This window comes from Gorilla gorilla, chromosome 4, assembly GCF_029281585.2.
Source record: "Gorilla gorilla gorilla isolate KB3781 chromosome 4, NHGRI_mGorGor1-v2.1_pri, whole genome shotgun sequence".
Lineage (NCBI taxonomy): Eukaryota > Metazoa > Chordata > Mammalia > Primates > Hominidae > Gorilla > Gorilla gorilla.
Window position 1 is genome coordinate 70,059,241 of NC_073228.2, and position 22,487 is coordinate 70,081,727.

The 22,487-nt window shown below is 49.4% G+C and overlaps 1 pseudogene; it reads right to left on the bottom strand.

Moving 5' to 3' along the window:
• Window positions 1-6,407: 6,407 nt before the first annotated feature.
• Window positions 6,408-18,652, bottom strand: LOC109027606 (beta-glucuronidase-like; annotated as a pseudogene).
• Between the last annotated feature and the right edge of the window lie 3,835 nt (window positions 18,653-22,487).

Here is a 22,487-nt window from a genome sequence, read left to right on the forward strand (position 1 = left end):
GTACTTCGGATGTGCCTTTGTTTTTAATCACCTATTTAATGCCTGTTGAATATAGGCTCTAAGGTTGCTATTTTGTGTATTTGAACCTCACACAAACTCCTTATAGAGATTTTATTTTTTGAGAGAGGGTCTTACTCTGTCACCCAGGCTGCAGTGCAGTAGCATGATCATAGCTCAATGCAGCCTCAAACTCTTGGAGTCAAGCAGTCCTCCTGCCTTGGCCTCCTGAGTAGCTGGGACTATAGGCATGTGCCACCACGGCTGGTTAATTTTTAAAAAAAAAATTTTTGTAGAGATGGGGTCTACCTATGTCACCCAGGCTGGTCTTGAACTCCCAACTGCAAGGGATCCTCCTGCCTCAGCCTCCAAACTGAGAAGAAAGAAACTACCCAAACTAGGGGGCATCCCAAAGTGCTGAGATTACAGGTGTGAGCCACAACACCTGGCCAGAGAGAGATGTTTTTATCCACATATTACAAATGATAGATTGAAGCCTCAGAAAGTTTAAGTCCAAAGTCATACAGTCAGTGAGTTTCCTAGGCTAAAATTCTAATTGCAATATATCGGCTGCAAAGGGCAGGCCCTTTTAAGCACCTCATTCTGATCACAGCACTTGGTTATTTATTTGCTTGTCTATACCTCCATTAGTCTGTATTTATAAGACCCATGACTGTGTATCACACTCACACCGTCACTGCTTTGCCCTAGGTGTGCCATGCACGTGTGTTGAGTGAATAAGTGGATGAGTGAATGAGTGAATGAACACATGAATTTTTCACATGGCAGAGATACGGTCATGTGTAACAGATTTTGAACAAATATTTTATTTCACTGTCGGTAGCTTTCTGTCTTGAATTAACTACTGTTATCTTCTCTTGCTATCCATCCTATACTTTAAAAAATTCCACTGAGATATTCATGGGAAGATGTTCCTCCCAGTCCCTTCTGGAGAACTGTCCAACCACACAGTACTAATTTCATGCAACTTAAATGGCCCAGACATTTAGCTTACCTCTCTCATTTATATTACAGTACAAATCTGGGATGTGCTTCTTTAAGTGACAGAAGGAGACAGCCTCTAATCTGCACACGATTTCTTCTCAACTGCTCTCTCTGTGTAATGGCAGATGGTTCACAGGCCCATCCTGTGAATGTTATGGTACTTAATGCATAAATAGAGTCTGGGAGGGGTGGAGAGAGAGACGGAGATGAGGTAAAAGACAATTACCATTTGTTCATATTTCAAATCCCACTTAGAAGAGGAGTTGTGGCTCAAAAATGGAAGGTGGAGATGGAGTGAGGAGGAAGCCAGTTACATACAAGGTAAAATCTGGGGGATTAGCTGGATATAATTGACAGCAGAGATGTTTATTTCATGCAAGCACAACCTTGATTTCTTCTAATCTGCTTGCTTAAATATTAGGACTTCAGGAAGGCAACCTCCATATTTTACACGAGAAAAATTTGCAGTTAAAATAATCATTAACATTTTACAATAAATATAATGATTAATCTATTTCATATTTAATTATCTTCTACAGAGCAAATGAATAATTTAAATAAACACTTAGATCCTCTCATGAAACAAAAACACAAAGAAATTTCTAACAAACTTTTAAAACAATATATAGCCACAGCAGAAATGGGAAAAAAAATACAATCAAGTAGGAGGTCCTTTTCTGTCCATGAAATTAGCAAAGATACAAAAATGATGATCCAAATCATGGTAAATATGTAATGCAATGTGCAGCCTCATATAGTTTTGGATGGAATATGAATTAGTTCCATCTTTTCAGAATTATCTACAAAGAATAGTAAAAGTACACAGAAACATTATCTCTAAATTCTGTTTCTGAAAACTAATCTTAAAGCAATAATTCAAGATTGGTGGAGGGAAGGAAAGTTTTACACAAAAAGACGTTTGTCACACTCTTCTTATTACTGGGGTAAGGTAGGTAAAAAATTAAATGACTAAATCTAGAAATCTGGTTTGGTCACAGTAGAGTCCTACAACAAAATATTTTATGTCTTTTACCCACTGCTTTTGTTGACATCTGTAGATAAACTAAATAGTCAGCTGTATTTTCTTGTAGATTTTGATTTTATTTTTTAAAGATACAGTCTCACTCTGTTGCCCAGGCTGGAGTGCAGTGGTGCAATCTCGGCTCACTGCAACCTCCCCCTCCCAGGTTCAAGCAATTCTCCGGCCTCAGCCTGCCAAGTAGCTGGGATTACAGGCATGTCACACCATGGTCGGCTAATTTTTTGTATTTTTAGTAGAGATGGAATTTTGCCATGTTGGCCAAGCTGGTCTCAAACTCCTGGCCTCAAGTGATCCACCTGCCTTGGCCTCCCAAAGTGGTGGGATTACAGGAATGAGCCACCATGCCTGGTCTGATGTTCTTATTTCTTTTCTTTTTTTTTTTTTTCAGAGTCAGGGTCTCAGTCTGTCACTCAGGCTAGAGTGCAATGGTGCAATCATAGCTCACTGCAGCCTCCAACTCCTGAGCTCAAGCAATTCTCCTGCCTCAGCCCCCCAAGGAGCTGTGACTACACCACTATGTACACTATGTACACCACTATGCCTAGCTAATTTTGCATTTTGTTGTTGTTGTTGTTGTTGTTTATAGGGATGGGGTGTTGCTATGTTGCTCAGGTTCATCTCAAATTCCTGGCCTCAAGCAACTCTCCTGCCTCATCCTCCAAAAGCGCTGGGATTACAGGCATGAGCCACTGTGCCTGCCTCTCATTTCTTCCTTCTACCCCTTTATTCTATAGACAACTTATTTTAACATGTGATATGAAGAGTCAGAGGATATGGGTCCCAATCTTATCTTTGCCATCAGCTATGTTACCTTTGATCTAGGGAAACAAAAATGACCTCACCTACCTCACAGATTGCTTGTGAATCTGCTGTGAGTTGGTGCATATAGAATTAGTGAGATTTGGTTTAATTGGTTTCCTAGCTCATGGACAAGGGGCTGCCACACATCACCCCACCTATCAGGAGACCAATAGTAAGAACTGGGGCCGGGTGCAGTGGCTCATGCCTGTAATCCACATTTTGGGAAGCTGAGGAAGGCATGTCTCTTGAGGCCAGTAGTCAAGACCAGCCTGGCTAACATAGCAAAACCTCATCTCTACTAAAAATACAAAAAATTTAGCTGGGCGTGGTGGCATGTGCTTCTCGTCCCAGCTACTCAGGAGGCTGAGATCGTGCCACTGTACTTCAGCCTGGGCAACAGAGTGAGACCCTGTTTCCCCCAAAAAAGAGAGTGAGAGAATAGGAATTGGAATGTTTGGAGAACTCTATGTGGAAAATGCAATCCTGAATCATGTATTAAAAATAAGGAGAGGCCAGGTGCAGTGGCTCGCGCCTGTAATCCCAGCACTTTGGGAGGCCAAGGCAGGTGGATCACAAGGTCAGGAGTTCGAGATCAGCCTGGCCAACATGGTGAAACCCCATCTCTACTAAAAATATAAAACTTAGCTGGGTGGGTTGGCAGGTGCCTGTAGTCCCAGCTACTTGGGAGACTGAGGCAAGAGAATTGCTTGTACCCAGGAGGCAGAGGTTATAGTGAGCTGAGACAGTGCCACTGTACTTCAGCCTGGGTGACAGACACTGTCCTCCCAAATAGAGAGAGAGAGAGAGAATAAAAACTGGAATAGTTGGAGAAATCTATGTGGAAAAGGCAATCCTGAATCACCCATTAAAAATAAGGGCCAGGCGCGGTGGTGGCTAACACCTGTAATCCCAGCACATTGGGAGGGTGAGGTGGGCAGATCACTAGGTCAGGAGATCGAGACCATCCTGGTCAACATGGTGAAACCGTGTCTCTACTAAAAATACAAAAAATTAGCCAGCCATGGTAGCACACGCGTTAGTCCCAGCTACTTGGGAGGCTGACGCAGGTGAATCGCTTGAACTCGGGAGGCAGAGGTTGTAGTGAGCTGAGATCACACCACTGCACTCCAGCCCGGGCAACAGAGTGAGACTCCATTCCATGCCCCACCCACCCCCCCCCACAAAAAAAAGATGAAAGATTTCCATTTCTAGCCATGAAAGTAAAACACGGATCAGAGTTCCACTCCAGCCTTAAATGACTAGAACATCAGATAAATGGAAGAACCAAGTGTTTTCAGAGATTGAAAAATAGACAACACAGGACATTGATCCCTGCAATAAGACCAGCAAATGAGGTGAGCTGTAGGAGTGCCCCAACTCACCACCTGCAGAGAGGTGCCATGGCTAATCCCAATGGACAGGGAGCACAGCAAAGCCAGTTGGCCTTGCAGAATCGAGGGGACAGAGTGTGGTTCTAGGGCAGGTGGCTGGAGTTGGCATGGATGTTTCCTGGAGATAATGAAGCCAAGCCAGAGAGAGAGATCCAGTGATTCATAGACCGAGATCCAGTGATTCATAGACCAGCCTGGGCAACGTGGCGAAACTGTCTCTACCAAAAATTAGCTGAGCGTGGTGGTGCACACTTGTAATTCCTGCTACTCAGGAGGCTGAGGCAGGAGATTCGTTTGAACCCTGCTGGGAGTGGAGGGTGCAGTGAGCTGAGATCGCACCACTGCACTCCAGCCTGGGCGACAGAAGGAGTGAGTCTCTGCCTGAATCTTTGAATACTGCTTTGTGCGTGTGTAAGAAGAAACTACCCAAATGGGGGGTGGGGAGAGGGCATCCCTATCCTTCCCAAACTGGGTCACTATTGTAATGGTAGGGGTGGTGGATACTTCTAGGTAACATTGAAGTGGTGATCAAAGTCCTCCCTAAAGCGTTCCCCTTTAGTGATATCCAACTGCCCCCCTACTCACTGGCAAATTTTTATTTACCTGGAACACCAATCCCAGATCTTTTTATTTTTTCTTTTCAGACAGGGTCTCCCTCTGTCACCCAGGCTGGAGTGCAGTGGCATGATCACAGCTCACTGCAGCCTCAACCTCCTGGGCTCAAGCGATCCTCCTACCTCAGCCCCTGAGTAACTAGGACCAGAGGCATGCCTTGCCATGCCCAGCTCACTTTAAAAAATTATTTTTTGTAGAGATGGGGTCGCTCTATATTGAGAAAGCAAGTCAGGGTCTTGCTCTCTCACCCAAGCTGGAGTGCAATTGTGCAATCATAGCTCACTGCAGCCTCCAGCTCCTGAGCTCAAGCAATTCTCCTGCCTCAGCTTTTCATGTAGCTAAGATGACAGGTGTGCACACTATGCCCAGCTTATTTTGTCTTTGTGTGTGTGTGTGTGTGTGTGTGTGTGTGTAGAGATGGGGTCTTGCTATGTTGCCCAGGTTGATCTCAAACACCTGGCCTCAAGCAATCCTCTCACCTAGGCCTCCCAAAGTCCTGGGATTACAGGCATGAGGCACTGCACCCAGTCTGAGCCCAAATCTTCCTATGTCTATACTGCTTTCCCTACAAATGCAAGAACCTATAAATACGTTCAGCCTAAGGTTACATCCCGACCACAAATACAGAAAAACCACCACAAACACAACTATGGCCTTCTCCATTCACTATCAGGGACTGAAATATTTGTTGTTGTTGTCATTGCTGTACACATAATATTTTATATGTTCCTAATAATAATGCTGTGAATGAAGGATGGTAAATGTGCTTTGCCAGCTTTAAGAAACCTACTACACAGAGAGGCTTATTAACTTTTCCAAATCTGCACAGCAAGATAAGGGGAGAAGTGGAACCAGAGTTGAGGTTAACTAGTACTTAAGTTGATTCTTCCCACGAAATAAAAAATAAAATTGTAGGCCGGGCACAGTGGCTCACGCCTGAAATCCCAGCACTTTGGGAGGCTGAGGTGGGAGGATCACCTGAGGTCAGGAGTTTGAGACTAGCCTGGTCAACATGGTGAAACCCCATCTCTAAAAATACAAAAATTAGCCAGGTGTAGTGGCGCGCTCCCAGCTACCAGGGAGGCTGACGCATGAGAACTGCTTGAAACTGGGGGACAGAGGTTGCAGTGAGCCAAGACTGCACCACTGTCCTCCAGCTTGGGCAACAGAGCAAGACTTCGTCTCAAAAATGAATAAACAAATAAACACATTCATTACGATACTTCTTGGTATTCATCATCATTCCCCAGACACCTGGAAAATAAGACACTCTACCTTTTCTGTGCATGAAACCAAACTCTGCAATAAGAACCCTTCTTGAGTCTGAATTTATTAGAAAATCTGCGTTTATAACACACTGGATCTCTGTAGAACGTAACTTTGCGTCCAGATGAAAATATGGTTTGACAGCAAAATCATGCTATGAAAGCAAGATCATGTTCCAGAAAGCATGCCCTCAATAGATACTGTTTAGCGTGTGCTTTGTCAGACATCACAGAGTACCTGGGAAGCAACAATACATAGAACTCCTTCTCTCTCCTGAGCCCACAGTCCAGTCAAAGAGAGCCAAAGAAATATCGGCAGTGCCTGGCGAGAACACTGGGAGAGCCAGGTTTGGGCTGCAACAAGGGCAGAGCATGGGGAAGTTTCCCTCAGCCTGGCGCAGGTGGGGTAAACCTCCCCACAGGGGGACAGCTATGAGGAGACTCGGACAGTGAATAGAAATCTTTTCAGCCATGCATCGTGTGACTCATGCTCGTATACTCTGAGAGTCTGAGGGGAGAGAATCACTTAAAGCCAGGAGGTCAAGACCAGCCTGAGAGTGAGACTAGATCTCTACAAAAAAAAATTTTTTTTTTTTGAGACAGAGTCTCGTCCTGTCACCCAGGCTGGAGTGCAATGGCACAATCTCAGCTAACTGCAACCTCCACCCAGCTAATTTTTTGTATCTTTAGTAGAGATGGGCTTTCACCATGTTGGCCAGGCTAGTCTTGAACTCCTGACCTCATGATCCACCCGTCTTGGTCTCCCAAAGTGCTAGGACTACAGGCGTGAGTCACCACGCTCAGCCCCAAAAATTTTAAAAATAGGCTGCCCATGGTGGTTCATGCCTGTCGTCCCAGCTACTCAGGAGGCTGAGGCAGGGGAATCGCTTCAGCCCAGGGGTTCAAGGCTGCAGTGAGTTATGATGGCACCTCTGCACTCCAGCCTACACAACAGAACAAGACCCTGTCAAAAAAAAAAAAAAAAAAAAAAAGGCTAGCACTGTGGATCACACCTCTAATCTCAGCACTTTGGGAGGCCAATGCAGGAAGATCAATTGAGTCCAGGAACTCGAGACCAGCTTGGGCAACATAGCAAGAACCTATCTCTAAAAAAATAAAGAGAAAAAAAAAGATCTTTTAGTTGGTGATTATGGTGCCAACACGGGCATTCCAGGCAGAAGAAACAGCTCAAGCGAGAGCAGGAGAGCCAACGAGGCAGTGGAAACAGATCAGTGGCTGGGATAGAGGGGAGAAGGGGATGAAAACCCAGGAGAGAGCAGAGGACACTGAGTGTCCTGACCAGGGGTTAGGGCTTTGTCCTGTGGGCCTCGGGGAGCCAATAACAGGACTCTCAAATTTTGATCTGTGGCTGGGCGCAGTGGCTCACACCTGTAATCCCAGTGCTTTGTGAGGGTGAGGCAGGAGGATCACTTGAGCCCAGGAATCAAAATCAGCCTGGGCAACATAGCAAGACCCCATCTCTACAAAAGCAAAAAAATTAGCCAGGCATGTTGGCATATGCCTATGGTCCCAGCTACTCAGGAGGCTGAGGTAGGAGGATCGCTTGGGCCCCGGAAGTTTAGGCTGCAGTGAGCAGTGATCACACCACTGCACTCCAGTCTGGATGACAGAGAGAGACCTGGTCTCACAAACAAACACACACAAATTTGGATTTGTTAGAAAGACCACTTGGGCATGGGTGACAGGAGGCTGTCTGGAAACAAAGCCGATAAGGAGTCCACCTCTGAGGATCAAGTGAGTGGGGCAGAGGCCTGGCTGCTGGCGGGGAGGGAACATGGATGGGGCAGTGGGAGATGAGCCCAAAGCTGAAGTGAGGGGAGCAGTGCAATGGACACAGGGCAGGCTGGAGGAGGTGAGTGACATCTCTGCCCTGAGAGAACACACAAGCAGAAAGTTCAATACCACTTACCTGATGAAAACCTGCAATTGTTTCTGCTCCGTACCTGCTCTGAATAATGGGCTTCTCAAACTGGGTGGCCAACTGCAGCTGAATCAACTCCAGGTGCCTGTAGTCATGATACCAAGAGTAGTAGCTGTTCACACGGATCATGTTCACATAGGGAGCCTAGGACCAGAGCAGCAGAGCCCATTCAGTGCCCAGAAGACCACATGATTCAGCACTCACATGCTTTAGGGGCTCTTCTGGCAGAGAAGGTAAGAAGGGGATGTAATCCAGGCACTCTGGGAGGCTGAGGCAGGAGGATGCCTTGAGGCCAGGAGTTCAAGACCAGCCTGGGCAACACAGCAAGAACCCAGATCTAAAAATATAGTAGTAAGACAATTAACAGGGCTCAGTGGCTCATGTCTGTAATCCCAGCATATTGAGAGGCCAAGGTGGGAGGAATGCTTGAGCACAGGAGTTTGAGACCAGCCTGGGCAACATCACACGACCCCATTTGTACAAAAATAAAAAATAAAAAATAAAAAAATAACTAGAAGGGAAGAGCCACCTCTCGAGGCTGAGAACATCCAAGTTCACCAATTTAGATCCTGAAGTTACCCTGCCTCACAGGCAGGAAACATGGTCACAAAGTGGCCCAAAGGAGGCAGGCCTGTGACTCTGCACCAACGTGGCAGCTGAAAAGGGCTGAGAGAAGCAGAGCAGCTGCCAACACGCTTTCCTCAGGCAAAGCCCAGGGCCCCCGCCACTGGAACTGACTCCTCTCCAGGCAGCAGTCCCATCACTGGGCTTCCCCTCACCTTGCCCTGGAGAAGCACTCCCATCTGAGGGGCCGATGCAGTCATTCTCACAGAAAGTCTTTTTTTGTTTTGTTTTGGATACAGAGCCTCACTCTGTTGCCCAGGCTAGAACATAGGGGGCCGATCTTGCTCACTGCAACCTCTGTCTCCCATGATCAAGTGCTTCTCCTGCCTCAGCCTCCCAAGTAGCTGGGATTAGAGGCATGTGCCATCATGTCCAGCTAATTTTTTGTGGAAACAAGGTTTCACCAGTTAGCTGGGCTGGTCTCGAACTCCTGACCTCAAGTGATCTGTCCACCTTAGCCTCCCAAAGTGCTGGGATTACAGGCGTAGGCCACCATGCCTGGTCGTCACAGAGAATCTTGAGGCAGCTTTCACGAGGCAGCATTGTGGGCTGTAGAGGGCCTGAGAGTCCCACCTAGGAGCAGGGCAGAGATGACCGAGCCACCTTCAGCTTCAGCAAAGTGGTGCTGAGGGATGAGCAGCAGAGGCTTCTGTGTCCAACTGGCTAGTTTCTAATGCATCCTGAACACACTTCTTTCTAGTAAGAATGCTGGCCAAGTGCAGTGGCTCACACCTGTAATCCCAGCACTTTGGGAGGCCGAGGTGGGTGGATCACCTGAGGTCAGGAGTTTGAGACGAGCCTGGCCAACATGGCAAAATCCCATCTCTACTAAAAAATACAAAACTTAAGTCGGGCATGGTAGTGTGTGCCTGTAATCCCAGCTACACCAGAGGCTGAGGCAGGAGAATTGCTTGAACCCAGGAGGGGGAGGTTGCAGTGAGCCAAGATTGCACCTTTGCACTCCAGCCTGGGCAACGGAGCAAGACTCCATCTCAAAAGAGAATGCTAATGGCAGCTTGTGCCTGTAATCCCACCACTTTGGGAGGCCAAGGTAGGAGGATCACTTGAGCTCACGAGTTTGAGACCAGCCTGGGCAACATAGTGAGATCCCGTCTCTACAAAATAATTTAAAATTAGCCAAGCACAGTGGTGCACACCTGGAATCCCAGCTACTCGGGACACTGAGGCAAGAGGATCGCTTGGGCCCAGGAATTCAAGGCTGCAGTGAGCTGTGATTGCACCACTGCACTCCAGCCGGGGCAACAGAGAAAGACCTTACCTCTACAAAAGAAAAAGAAAAACGCAGGCTCCAACCCTGGAGTTACTGAATCAGGATCTCAGAATGCAGAGATTGCCATTTCACAAAAACTTCCCCTAGAGATTCTCATCAGCCAGGTATAGGCCAGATGAACTCTAAGCTCCCTTAAACCTTTGACATTTTATGACTCTATTAAATCAAAGTGCAAAAAACGCTGAGTCCAAACTGAGCAAACAAATCCCATCTATGGGATTTGTCCTATGCCCAGCCTCCTTGTATTGAGAAAGCCACACTGCCTGGCGAGTAAGCAGGGAGAGAATTCTCACTAACCTAAAGATCATCTTTGAAAACAGACTGGCTGAGGCTCGGTGCCGTGGCCCACACCTGTAACCCCAGACCTTTGGGAGGCCGAGGCAGGAGGATCACTTGAGCCCAGGAGTTCAAGACCAGCCTGGGCAACATGGCGAGACCCTGTCTCTATCTTTTTAAGTTAGAAAACAAAATTAAAAAAAAAAAAACCCCAGACTGGCAGCTCATGGTCCTTTCCAGCTGTTCCATGATCAGGCTTCAGGACAAGCCCAGGCAAAGGTGGGGAAAAATGGGGTGGGGACCCCCAGGCTCACCCCTTTATCTGCTGCACAGTTGGAGTTGGTCACAAAGGTCACAGATGGGAGGGGTCCAAGACTTTGGTGTGAGCGATTGCCATCCTGTCTACAAAAGGCAGAAGACACAGGTTCCATCAGTCCAGGGATGGCTCAGACACCCTCCCGTCCTCTCTGTCCCATCTTCCCCCACCAGAACACAACACGGGGCCAGGCACGATGGCTCACACTGGTAATCCCTACACTTTGGGAGGCTGAGGCAGGTGTATCACTTAAGGTCGGGAGTTCAAGATCAGCCGGGCCAACATGGCGAAACCCCGTCTCTACTACAAATACAAAAATTAGCCGAGCATGGTGGCACACGTCTGTAACACCAGCTACTCAGGAGGCTGAGGCACAAGAATCGCTTGAACCCAGGAGGTGGAGGTTGCAGTGAGCCGGGATCATGCCACTGCACTCCAGCCTGGTCCACAGAGCAAGACCCTGTCTCGAAACAAACAAATGAACAAACAAAACAAAAAAGAAAAGAAAAAAAAGGCATGAAGCCACTGCTTTCTTCCCTAACTTCAGATGTATTTTATGTAAGGGCACACAATCCTGTAGTCCTAGACTGAGCTCTCTAACATCACTCTTTCTTCCCCTGCCTCCGAATCCTGTCCCCCCAGAGGAGTAGCCACCCTTCCAGGTACACAGAGCTGAGGTCACTGGGCTGAACACTGGCAAAAATGAGGTTGACTCCCTGAAACAGCTCTTGAGCACAGGAGCAGATGGATGCAGATTTGGGTGGGATATTTATTAATGCATCAAGCAAACAGGGAGTGCGGGCTCTCAGATGAGAAGCTTCAAAGCCTTGTGACAGCCTGGCTGAACCGCTCCAGCCTGGGCAGCTCCCTCCAATTCCTGCCCCGGAAAACAAGCATCTCCTCTGGCCACCTCCCAAAGAAGCCTGTCTGTCAGGCACCTGCTCCTGGAAGCTGGTGCTCTCCACCTTCGCAACAAAGGACCTGTCCACCCAGTCCTGCTGAGCACACCCCTGTGCCCCCAACTCTGAACTGTCCTTTGCCTAGGCTGGGATGACTTCTCAGAACCTTCTGCCTACTGCAGACTTGGCTCAGCCCAAAGCACTCCATGAAATCGGGGTGTGGCGTCTGCCTCAAGGAGCATTTCTACAACCTCTACTGCCTCTGCTGCAAGTAAAAAATCCACCTCTGAACGCTGAGTTAGAATTGCATGATTGTAAGGAAAAAAGGGAGGCCGGGCACGGTGGCTCACACCTGTAATCCCAGCACTTTGGGAGGCTGAGGCAGGCAGATCACTTAAGGCCAGGAGTTCGAGGCCAGCCTGGCCAACATGGTGAAACACTGTCTCTATTAAAAATCTCTCTATTAAAAAATACAAAACTTAGCCAGGCACAGTGGCTCACACCTGTAATCCCAGCACTTTGGGAAGCCAAGGCAGTCAGATCATCTGATGTTAGGAGTCCAAGACCAGCCTTGCCAACATGGTGAAACACTGTCTCTACTGAAAAATGCTAAAGTTAGTTGGGCGTGGTGGCACGTGCCTGTTATTTCAGCTACGTGGGAGGCTGAGGCTGGAGAATCACTTAAACCTGGGAGGCAGAGGTTGCAGTTACCCAAGATTATACCATTGCACTCCAGCCTGGGCAACAGAGTGAGAGTCCATCTCAAAAAAAAAAAAAAAGGCCAACAATTAGCTGGGCATGGTGGCACACATCTACAATCCCAGCTACTTGGGAGGCTGAGGCAGGAGGATCACCTGAGCCTGGGAAGTTGAGGCTGCAGGGAGCTAAGATTGTGCCACTGCACTCCAGCCTCAGCAACCAGAGTGAGACCCCGTTCAAAAAAACAAAAAACAGCCTAGGCGCAGTGGCTCATGCATGCCTCTAATCCTGGCTACTCAGAAGGCTGAGCCAGGAGAATCACCTGAACCCGGGAGGCGGAGGTTTTGGTGAGCCAAGATTGTGCCACCACACTCCAGCCTGGGCGACACAGCAAGACTCCATCTCAAGAAAAAAGAAAGCAAGCAAAAGAAAACCATAATTTGGGTGGGTAGATATTTGGTCCCCTGAACTGTCCGGGTATGGGCAGCCCTCCCAAAGGGCTGAGACGGGCTGATCTTGAACAGCACACGCCCACCCCAGTGAGCCACCTGCCTGGGTCTCCCCTTCCCAATGCAGCCCAGGGCAGGCAGGGGGCACTCACTTGAAGTAGTAGCTGGCAGATTCCAGGTAGCATGCAGGCTTCTTGGCCACAGACCACATTACCATGGTGGGGTGTGTCCCTGCACACCAGTTGCTCCATCACCCGCTTGTGGTGATGCACATACGTTGTTGAAGAGCTGCCTACGGGCCAGGAGGGAAGTGACAGAATATCACGGTGAGGCCCGCGGGCTGGGAAGATGGAGTGGGTGCATGGTGGGGACTCATGGCAGCACCAGGCCCATGGCGGGACACTACTCATTGATGACCACAATCCCATAGTGGTCACACATCTGCAGCACTTCCTCGGTGTAGGGGTAGTGGCTGGTGTGGAAGGCATTGGCACCAAGCCAGCGAAGCAGGTTGAAGTCCTTCACCAGCAGCGACCAGTTGAAGCCCTTCCCTCGGATCTAGGAGACAGCAGAGCCGAGTGACCCATGTCCCTGTCGAAGCTGCACTTCCTACAACAGCCAGGACCCTGGAGAGCCACCGCATGAGCCCCCTTTCCAGCCCAAGCACCTGCTCCACCACAGGGCAGTTTGGAGCTATTTGCCTCATTGCCCTGAGCTGTGCTCAACTGTGGGACACAGGGAAGGCGAAGGTAGAAGGTGACCAGAAGCAGCCCCCACGAGGACCCAGGAGCCCCGGCACACGTCCACATCCTCATGCTTGTTGATGCCGTGGAAATATAAAGTTTTCCCATTGATGAGGAACTGGCTCTCGGTGACAGCCACAGTGCAGATCCCCACAGGGAGTGTGTAGAAGTCAGACACAGGCCCCAGTGACATCTGTGCAGTCAGCTGCACCTACGACAGCCAAAGCGCCAGGTGTGAGCACTCTGACAACCTGAGCCCCATCTGGCCTGCCCTTTGGCAGGAAGGCCCCTCATGCACCCCAGCAGCTGCCTCGGGGCTGCAAGCAGAGATGTAGCAAACAGAGGCTCTGCCCTTCCCTGGCTGACCCTGGGGACCTGCCGTTCAAAACTGGGCCTTCCCCTTGACCAGACAAGGTGGCTCATGCCTGGAGTTCCCACGCTTTGGGAGGCTAAGGCAGGAGGATCACTTGAGTCCAGGAGTTAAAGACCAGCCTGGTGACAGAGTGAGACCCCCATCTCTAAAAATATATATATTTTTTGAGACAGTCTCACTCTGTCACCCAGGCTGGAGTACAGTGACATGATCTCAACTCACTGCAGCCTCTGCCTCCCGAATTCAAGCAATTCTCCTGCCTCAGCCTCCTGAGTAGCTGGATTACAGGCGTGCACCACCATGCCCAGCAAATTTGCAATTTTTTATTTTTTTTTTTTGAGACAGAGTCTCACTCTGTCACCCAGGCTGGAGTACAGTGGCGTGATCTCGGCTCACTGCAAGCTCTGCCTCCTGGGTTCATGCCATTCTCCTGCCTCAGCCTCCCGAGTAGCTGGGACTACAGGGGCCCACCACCACCACGCCTGGCTAATTTTTTTTGTATTTTTAATCGAGACAGGCTTTCATCCTGTTAGCCAGGATGGTCTTCAAATCCTGGCCTCAAGTGATCCAGCCGCCTCGGCCTCCGAAAGTGCTGGGATTACAGGTGTAAGCCACCATGCCCAGCCTACAAAAAAGGTTTTTTTTTAATTAGCCAAGCATGGTGGCATGTGCCTGTAGTCCCAGCTACTCAGCAGTCCAGGTAGGAGGATTGCTGCAGCCTAGGAGCTCAAGGCTGCAGTGAGGTGTAATCAGGCCATTGCACTCCAGCCTGGGTGACAGAGTGAGACCATCTCAAAACCAAACCAAACCAAAACAAAACAAAAACCTGGGCCTCCCACCAAGGGTAGGAAACATCGGAGGACCGTGCCTGCCCATTCACCTGTGCTGGGCTCCTGCTGAAGCCAGGGCCACCAGATGGGGGCAAAAGACCTCCCTTAAGCAACTCCCAAACCAACATTACCTCCAATGAGTACAGATAGGTGGAGCATTCGTGCATCAAGTAAGGTGAACAGAGGCTGGCACCCGGCACCTTCAGCTGGCCCTGGCTCCTGGCTCCCTTGGGCCACGACTTTGTTTTCTGCATCCAGAAGAGGCACTTCCAACTCAAACTGGCTACTGCACTTGACGGAGATCTGGTCGTTCACCAGCCCTGCAGGAGGCAAGAAATACCAGGGCTGAGGGAGGGGCACGACCTGGGCCACACAAACGGGAGTGTCCCACAGTCACCACTCCCAGGCAGTCATTTGTTTCTGTTGCTTTTTTAAAACTTTTAACTTTTTTTTTTTTTTTGAGACAAAGTCTCGCTCTGTCCCCCAGGCTGGAGTGCAGTGGCGTGATCTCGGCTCACTGCAACCTCCACCTCCAGGGTTCAGGTGATTCTCCTGCTTCAGCCTTGCAAGTACATGGGATTTTAGGTGTGCACCACCATGCCCAGCTAATTTTGTATTTTTTAGTAGAGATGGAGTTTTGACATATTGGCCAGGCTGGTCTCCAACACCTGACTTCAGGTGATCCTCCTGCCATGGCCTCCAAAATTGCTGGGATTACAGGTGTGAACCCCCATGCCTGGCGCTTTTTTTTTTTTCATTTAAAAAAAGATTTTTTTTGGCCAGGCAACATGGTCACACCTGTAATCCCAACACCTGGGGAGGCTGAGATGAAAGGATCGCTTGAGCCCAGGAGTTCAAGATCAGCCTTGGTAACATATTAAAACCACTTCTTCCATAAAAATACAAAAAATTATCCAGGCGTGGTGGTGTGCGCCTGCAGTCCCAGCAGCCCCAGCTACTTGGGAGGATGAAATGGGAGGACTGCTTGAGCCAGGAGTTCAGGGCTGCAGTGAGCTATGATCTTGAGGCAGGGTAGGTAGTCAAGGAAGTGACCGTGTCCTTTGGACGCGCCAATCACGGCGCTGAGACAGGTGATGTGTAAACAAGCAAGTACAGCTACTGCGCATGTGCACCAAGAGGACGACCCAGAACTTGCTTAGAGTAACACCTCTTCCCAGCTCCTTAGGAATTCATCATGTAAGACTCCCAGTGTCTCCCCACTAATAATCAGCGCTGTCTCATCCTTACGAGCAGCCTGCCCTGAATTCTCTCTCTCTCACGGTGAACCGTGTATTTTGCACTTCATTAGTTTTTCTGAGATGGGGTCTCGCTCTGTCACCCAGGCTGGAGTGCAGTGTTGCAATCACAGCTCACTGCAACCTCCACCTCCTGGGTTCAAGCAATTCTCCCATCTCAACCTCCTGAGTAGCTGGTATATTACAGGCACATGCCATCATGCCCAGCTAATGTTGGCCAGGCTGGTTTGAACTCCTGAGCTCAAGTGATCCACCCACCTCAGCCTCAGAAAGTGCTAAGATTACAGGCACGAGCCACTGCATCCAGGCTATTCTGAACTTAACTGTCCAAACACTTTTTCCTTTGCAATAAATTGCTGTATGCTGCATCATCTTTGCTGTGTGATTCTTGTTTAAATTCTTATTTACTTATTTATTTTGTTTATTTATTTGAGACGGGGTCTCACTATGTTGCCCAGGTGAGTCTCCAACATTCGGCTCAAGTCATCCACCCACCTTGGCCTCCCAAAGTGCTGGGATAACAGGCATTAGCCACCACACCCAGCCTAAATCCCTTTAAACTTAGAACTGCGGCCCCGCAACAGCTGTCAATAATCTCACCACTGCACACCAGCCTGGGAGACAGCGCAAGGCCTCGTCTCAGAAAAAGATATATTTTAAAAAAGAAAAAAACTTACAAAAAAAATTTTTTTTTCCTTAAAGACAGAGTATCCCAGCCGGGCATGGTGGGTCACGCCTGTAATCCTTACACTTTGGGAGGCCGAGGAGGGTGGATCATCTGAGGTCAGGAGTTCAGGACCAGCCAGGCCAGCAATGGTGAAACCCCATCTCTACTAAAAAAAATACAAAAATTAACCGGGCATGGTGGTGGGTGCCTGTAATCCCAGCTACTCGGGAGGCTGAGGCAGGAGAATCGCTTGAACCCGTGAGGTAGAGGTTGCAGTGCGTCAAGATCCCACCACTGCCCTCCACAGCCTGGGTGACAGAGCGAGAATCTGTCTCCAAAAAAAGACAGGGTCTCCCTCTGTTGCCCAGACTGGAGTGCAGTGGCATGGTCATAACTCACTGCACCCCTGACCTCCCAGGCTCAAGTGATTCTCCTGCCTCAGCAGCTGGGACTACCGGCACACATCACCATGCCCGGCTAATTTTTTAATTTTTTGTGGTGATGGTCTCGCTATGTTGCCCAGGCTGGTCTTCAACTCCTGGCCTCAAGTGATCCTCCCAGCAGGGCCTCCTTGCAAAGAGCTGGGTTGACAGGAGTGAGCCACTGTGCCCGGCCCCCCAAAGCTGCCTGTTCCTTGAACACAATGTGTATCAAGGGGAGCTGGAGTGAGAGCAGCACCGTGGGGAAGGGACAGTATGGCCACCCTGAGCTGTGTGACGTTAGGCCAGACCCCTCTTCTCCAAGCAAGGTCAAACACATGGGTGATTTCGGGAGCCTGTGCCCACTCAGACAGGCTGGATTTTACCTTCGTAGGTGGATGGGAACCTGTGAGGGTTTAGAGATGCTGGGAGAACCTTTTTCCTGGGAGAGCTTTCCAAACAGGGAACAAACAGAGCCACCCTGGGCCCGCTGAAGGAGGGTCCTACCAGAAGCCCTCACCACTGTCATGCTCCATGCTGGTGGTGACGGTGATATCGCCGATGTAGGTGGTGGGTGTCGTGTACAGAAGCACAGCCTGCTGCAGTCCCACGTAGTTGAAGAAGTCCACTCTGCGAAGGCCACCCTGTCCCTAGCAAGAAGACCATGGGGTGGGATGGGAAGGTGGGTGGGTGTGGAGACAGGATGGTACCCACTTGGAGGTGTTGGTCATGTAGCAGATGGTCCCTGGTGGCAGGGCGGAGGGGGTGAGCATGTTGTTGATGGTGATAGTGATGGGGAGGCAGGAGGCCAGGGACCCCACCTAGACCAGGCTGCTGATGTCTGCCCTTCATGCTCTAGCGTGTCAACCCCATTCACCCACTGCAGGCACAGGGGATAAGGGGAGGGGGCGGCAGGTCAGGGCAAGAGGCGGGGCCCTGCTATCAGGCACTCCCTCACATAACCTGCAGCATGGGGCTCAGGGGCCTGCCAGCCAGATGGGAAGAATGACATCCCATGGGGTAGATCAGGCCACCTATCCCCCTACACAGCGCACAACCCCCGGGCAGGGGAGTGCCCCCTACTGTCCCACCCCAGGAGACAGGCTGTGGGGTGGTAGATGGAAGTCCCATGCTGTTCAGCAGCCGTGCGCACTCAACCCGCCCTGCATGGTCCTGGCCGCACTGACCACAACAGCATAGGAGTGGGCACTGCCAATTCTCAGCAACAGTCTTGGGCGCAGGTCCTGGGTCCCTCGCTCTGGCAGGGTCACCTCCCATTCATACCACACCTAGCCAACAAAATGCCACAGCCACCAGTCCTGGCCAATGTCGTTGAAGCTGGAGAGAACTCACATGTCCAGGGTGGGGCATGACTGCAGAGAGAAGGGCCGGGCTCAGCTCCTAGGCCCCCAAAGATATCCGGGACCAATATGCCTCACAGCTGTGTCCCCAGGCCTAGTGTAAGCCCTGACATATAGCGGGGACTCTGCGGAATGGACAGAAAACTTGCTGATGACAGGTCAACTGCCAGGGCAGTTTGTGCACCTGGGCCAGTGGCGCCAGGAGTTCCTCCTGGAGTGGATGGGGCCCAATATCTCCTGAGACAGGGGAGAGCCCAGGGCCACATCCAAGCCTGAGGCAAGAGGGTTCAGACCCATGACTAACAGGCAGATGACCCACTGCCTGGCTCAGGGAGGAAGGCTGGTTGGGGGATGAGGGGACTTTGCTTAGGACACTGTGAGTGGGGTGCATGCTGGCACCCAGCCCTCTCCTCTCTTCCTCCTGTACTGAATGCCACAAAGTCAGAAAAAGAGGATGCAGACCAGGCAAAAGCGGCCCAGACCTCCCCTGGTGCCACTTCTCTGCTGACCACATCCAAGTCAGGAGGGGGACAGGGGTGGCATCCTTCGCCTGATGTCACATCCCGTCCTCTATCTGAACCCTGAAAACCAATGGACCTTCCTGCCTTGGCAGAGTTGACTTCAGGATGTCTTAACTGTCCCCTCCTTCTGATCCCCGGGCCCAGCTCTGTGCAACACATGCTACTCTGGCAGGATGAGTGTCTGGGTGGCTCATGCTTGTAATCAGCGCTTTGGGAGGTCAACATGGGAAGATGGCTTGAGGTCAGAAGTTCGAGAACAGCCTGGACAACATAGTGAGACCCTATATCTTACAAAAACAAGTTTTTTGTTTTTCTTTTTTGAGATGGAGTCTTATTCTGTCACCCAGGCTGGAGTGCAGTGGCGTGATCTCGGCTCACTGCAACCTCTACCTCCCAGGTTCAAGCAATTCTTCTCCCTCAGCCTCCCAAGTAGCTGGGATTACAGGCATGTGCCACCATGACCAGCTAATTTTGTAGTTTTAGTAGAGATAGGGTTTCACCATGTTGGGTGGCGTGGTCTCGAACACCCGACCTCATGTGAGCTGCCCACCTCGGCCTCCCAAAGTGCTGGGATTACAGGCTTAAGCCACCGCACCCGGCCCAGGCAAATTTTTTAAGAAACATTTATTTTAGAAATGGGGTCTCACTATGTTGCTCAGTCTGGTATCAAACGATCTTTTTTTTTTTTTTTCTTGTTTGAGATGGCGTCTTGTTCTGTCATCCAGGCTGGAGTGCAACGGCGTGATCTCAGCTCATTGCAACCTCCACCTCCCGGGTTCAAGCGATTCTCCTGCCTTAGCCTCCTGAGTACCTGGGATTATGGGCACCCGCCACCACGCCTGGCTAATTTCTATATTTTTAGTACAGCTGTGGTTTCACCATATTAGGCTGGTCTCGAACTCCTGACCTTGTGATCTGCCCGCCTGGACATCCCAAAGTGCTGGGATTACAGGTGTGAGCCACCACACCCAGCCCTCAAAAGATCTTTCTACCTCAGTCTCCAAAGTAGCTGGGACTCCAGGCATGCGCCACCACACCTGGCTGAGTTTTCTCATGTGTTTCCAGTATTTTTTTTTTTGAGATGGAGTCTCACTCTGTCACCCAGGCTGGTGTGCAGTGGCGCAATCTCGGCTCACTGCAAGCCCCGCCTCCTACTTTCATGCCATTCTCCTGTGTCAGCCTCCTGAGTAGCTTGGACTACAGGCGCCCACCACCACACCCAGCTAATTTTTTGTATTTTTAGTAGAGATGGGGTTTCACAGTGTTAGTCAAGATGGTCTCGATCTCCTGACCTTGTGATCCGCCCATCTCCGCCTCCCAAAGTGCTGGGATTACAGGTGTGAGCCACCGCACCCGGCCATGTTTCCAGTCTTTATAACATTAGGATCTGATGGACTTAGACATCCCAGTTCTCAGGATCATGGTAAGCAGAATACTTTCTTTTTTTTTTTTTTTTTTTGGCTGGGTGTAGTGGCTCACGCCTGTAGTCTCAGCACTTTGGGAGGCTGAGGTGGGTGGATTGCTTGAGCTCAGGAGTTTGAAACCAGCTTAGGGAACACAGCATAACCCCATCTCTAAAAAAATACAAAGATTAGCCAGGCGTGGTGGCACATACCTGTAGTCCCAGCTATTCAGGAGGCTGATGTGGGAGCATCGCTTGAGCATGAGAGGTTGAGGCTGCAGTGAGCTGTCATTGCATCACTGCACTGCAGCCTGGGGGACAGAGCAAGACCCTGTCTCAAAAAAAAAATAAGTGTGTAGTAGAGAAGTAAGATTAGAAGGCCGGGTGCTGTGGCTCATGCCATCAATACCAGCATTTTGGGAGGCTAAGGCGGGCAGATGACCTGAGGTCAGGAGTTTGAGACCAGCCTGGCCAACATGGCAAAACCCCATCTCCACTAAAAGACAAAAAATTAGCCTCGTGTGGTGGCATGCACCTGTAATCCCAGCTACTCGGGAGGCTGAGGGAAGGAAATCGCTTGAATCCCAGAGGCAGAGGTTTCAATGAACTGAGATTGTGACACTACACTCTAGCCTGGGAGACAGAGCAAGACTCTGTCTCAAAAACAAACAAACAAAAAAAGGAAAAGAAAAGAGAAAAAAGAAATAACATTTGATATATATGGACCCAGAAGCTAATGTGTGTGAAATAGTTCGAGTCATCAGAGAAGTACAATTGTAAGCATATAATTTCATTCTTGTTGCTACCTAGTCATAATGTGTCATCACTCATAACAGAATGGCTTCAATCATTTGGTGTGTGCAATCTCACACACACAGAGTTTTTATTTTGTTTCGTTTTGCTTGCATGTTTTAGAGACACGGATGTGCTCTGGCACCCAGGCTGGAGTGCAGTGGTGCGATCATAGCTCACCGCAGCCTCCAACTCCTGGGTCCAAGCAACCCTCCTGCCACAGCCTCCTGAGTAGCTGGACACAGGTGCGTGCCACCACAACCAGCTAACATTTTAAAATAGAGTTTGCATTTTTATGATAATTATGTGCACTAGAAGTTATTACAACTCTTGTGTTTATAGGGTACAAACCTGTACCAGTACTCTAAACAATGACAACATCTTTTCATGAAGTCACAGCCCAATGTATCAGTTCACATACTTTTTTTTTTTTTAGACTGAGTCCCACTTTGCCTCCCAGGCTGGAGTGCAATGGCACAATCTTAGCTTACTGCAACCTCTGTCTCCTGGGTTCAAACGATTCTGCTGTCTCAGCCTCCCGAGTAGCTGGGATTACAGGCACGCAACACCACACTCAGCTAATTTTTGTATTTTTAGTAAAGACCCTGTTTCACCATGTTGGCCAAGCTGGTCTCAAACTCCTGACCTCAAGTGATCCACTGCTTCAGCTTCCCAAAGTGCTGGGATTACAGGCATGAGCCACCACACACAGCCAATTTTTTTTTGTTTCTTTTGAAACAGATCTCACTCTGTTGCCCTGGCTGGAGTACAGTAGCACCATCACATCTCACTGCAGCCTCAACCTTCTAGGCTCAAGTGATCCTCCCATTTCAGCCTCCCAAGTAGCTGGGACCACAAGCATGTACCACCATGCCCTGCTCATTTTTAAATTTTGGGGTGACATTTTGGGGTCTATGTTTCTCAGGCTTGTCTGTCTCAAACTCCTTGGCTCAAATGATTCTCCCACCTCGGCCTCCCAAAGTGCTGGGATTAAAGGTGTGAGCCACCCTGCCCGGTCACCTGGTGCACTTGAAATATAATTCAAACTCCTTACTATGGCCAAGAAGTCTTTGTGTGACCCAGCCCCTGCTCAATTCTTACTCTCATTCACCGTTCTCCAAACATTCAAGCCACATTCTGTTCCTTAAAAGCCCATTCCTGTCTTAGAGACTTTGCACGTGTAGCTACTATAATTTCCACTTCTCTGTCATTGAAGCCTCAACTCAAATGTTGAAGGCTCAACTCAAATGTCGCATCCTCAATGAGCTCCCCTCTGCCCACTTTTTAAATTATGATAACTAACCATAGAGGTTAACCAAATATTTCTTTCTCCCTCTTTTTAGACACGAAGTGGAACTGCATGTCTTTGACTCTGTCATGTGAGGGGTGACCGTGTGACTTTTTGGTCAATGAAATGTAAACAGCAATTTTTTTTTTTTTTTTTTTTTTTTTTTTTTTTTTTTTTTTTTTTTTTTTTTAGAGAGAGAGAGGTTCTCAGTCTGTTACCCATG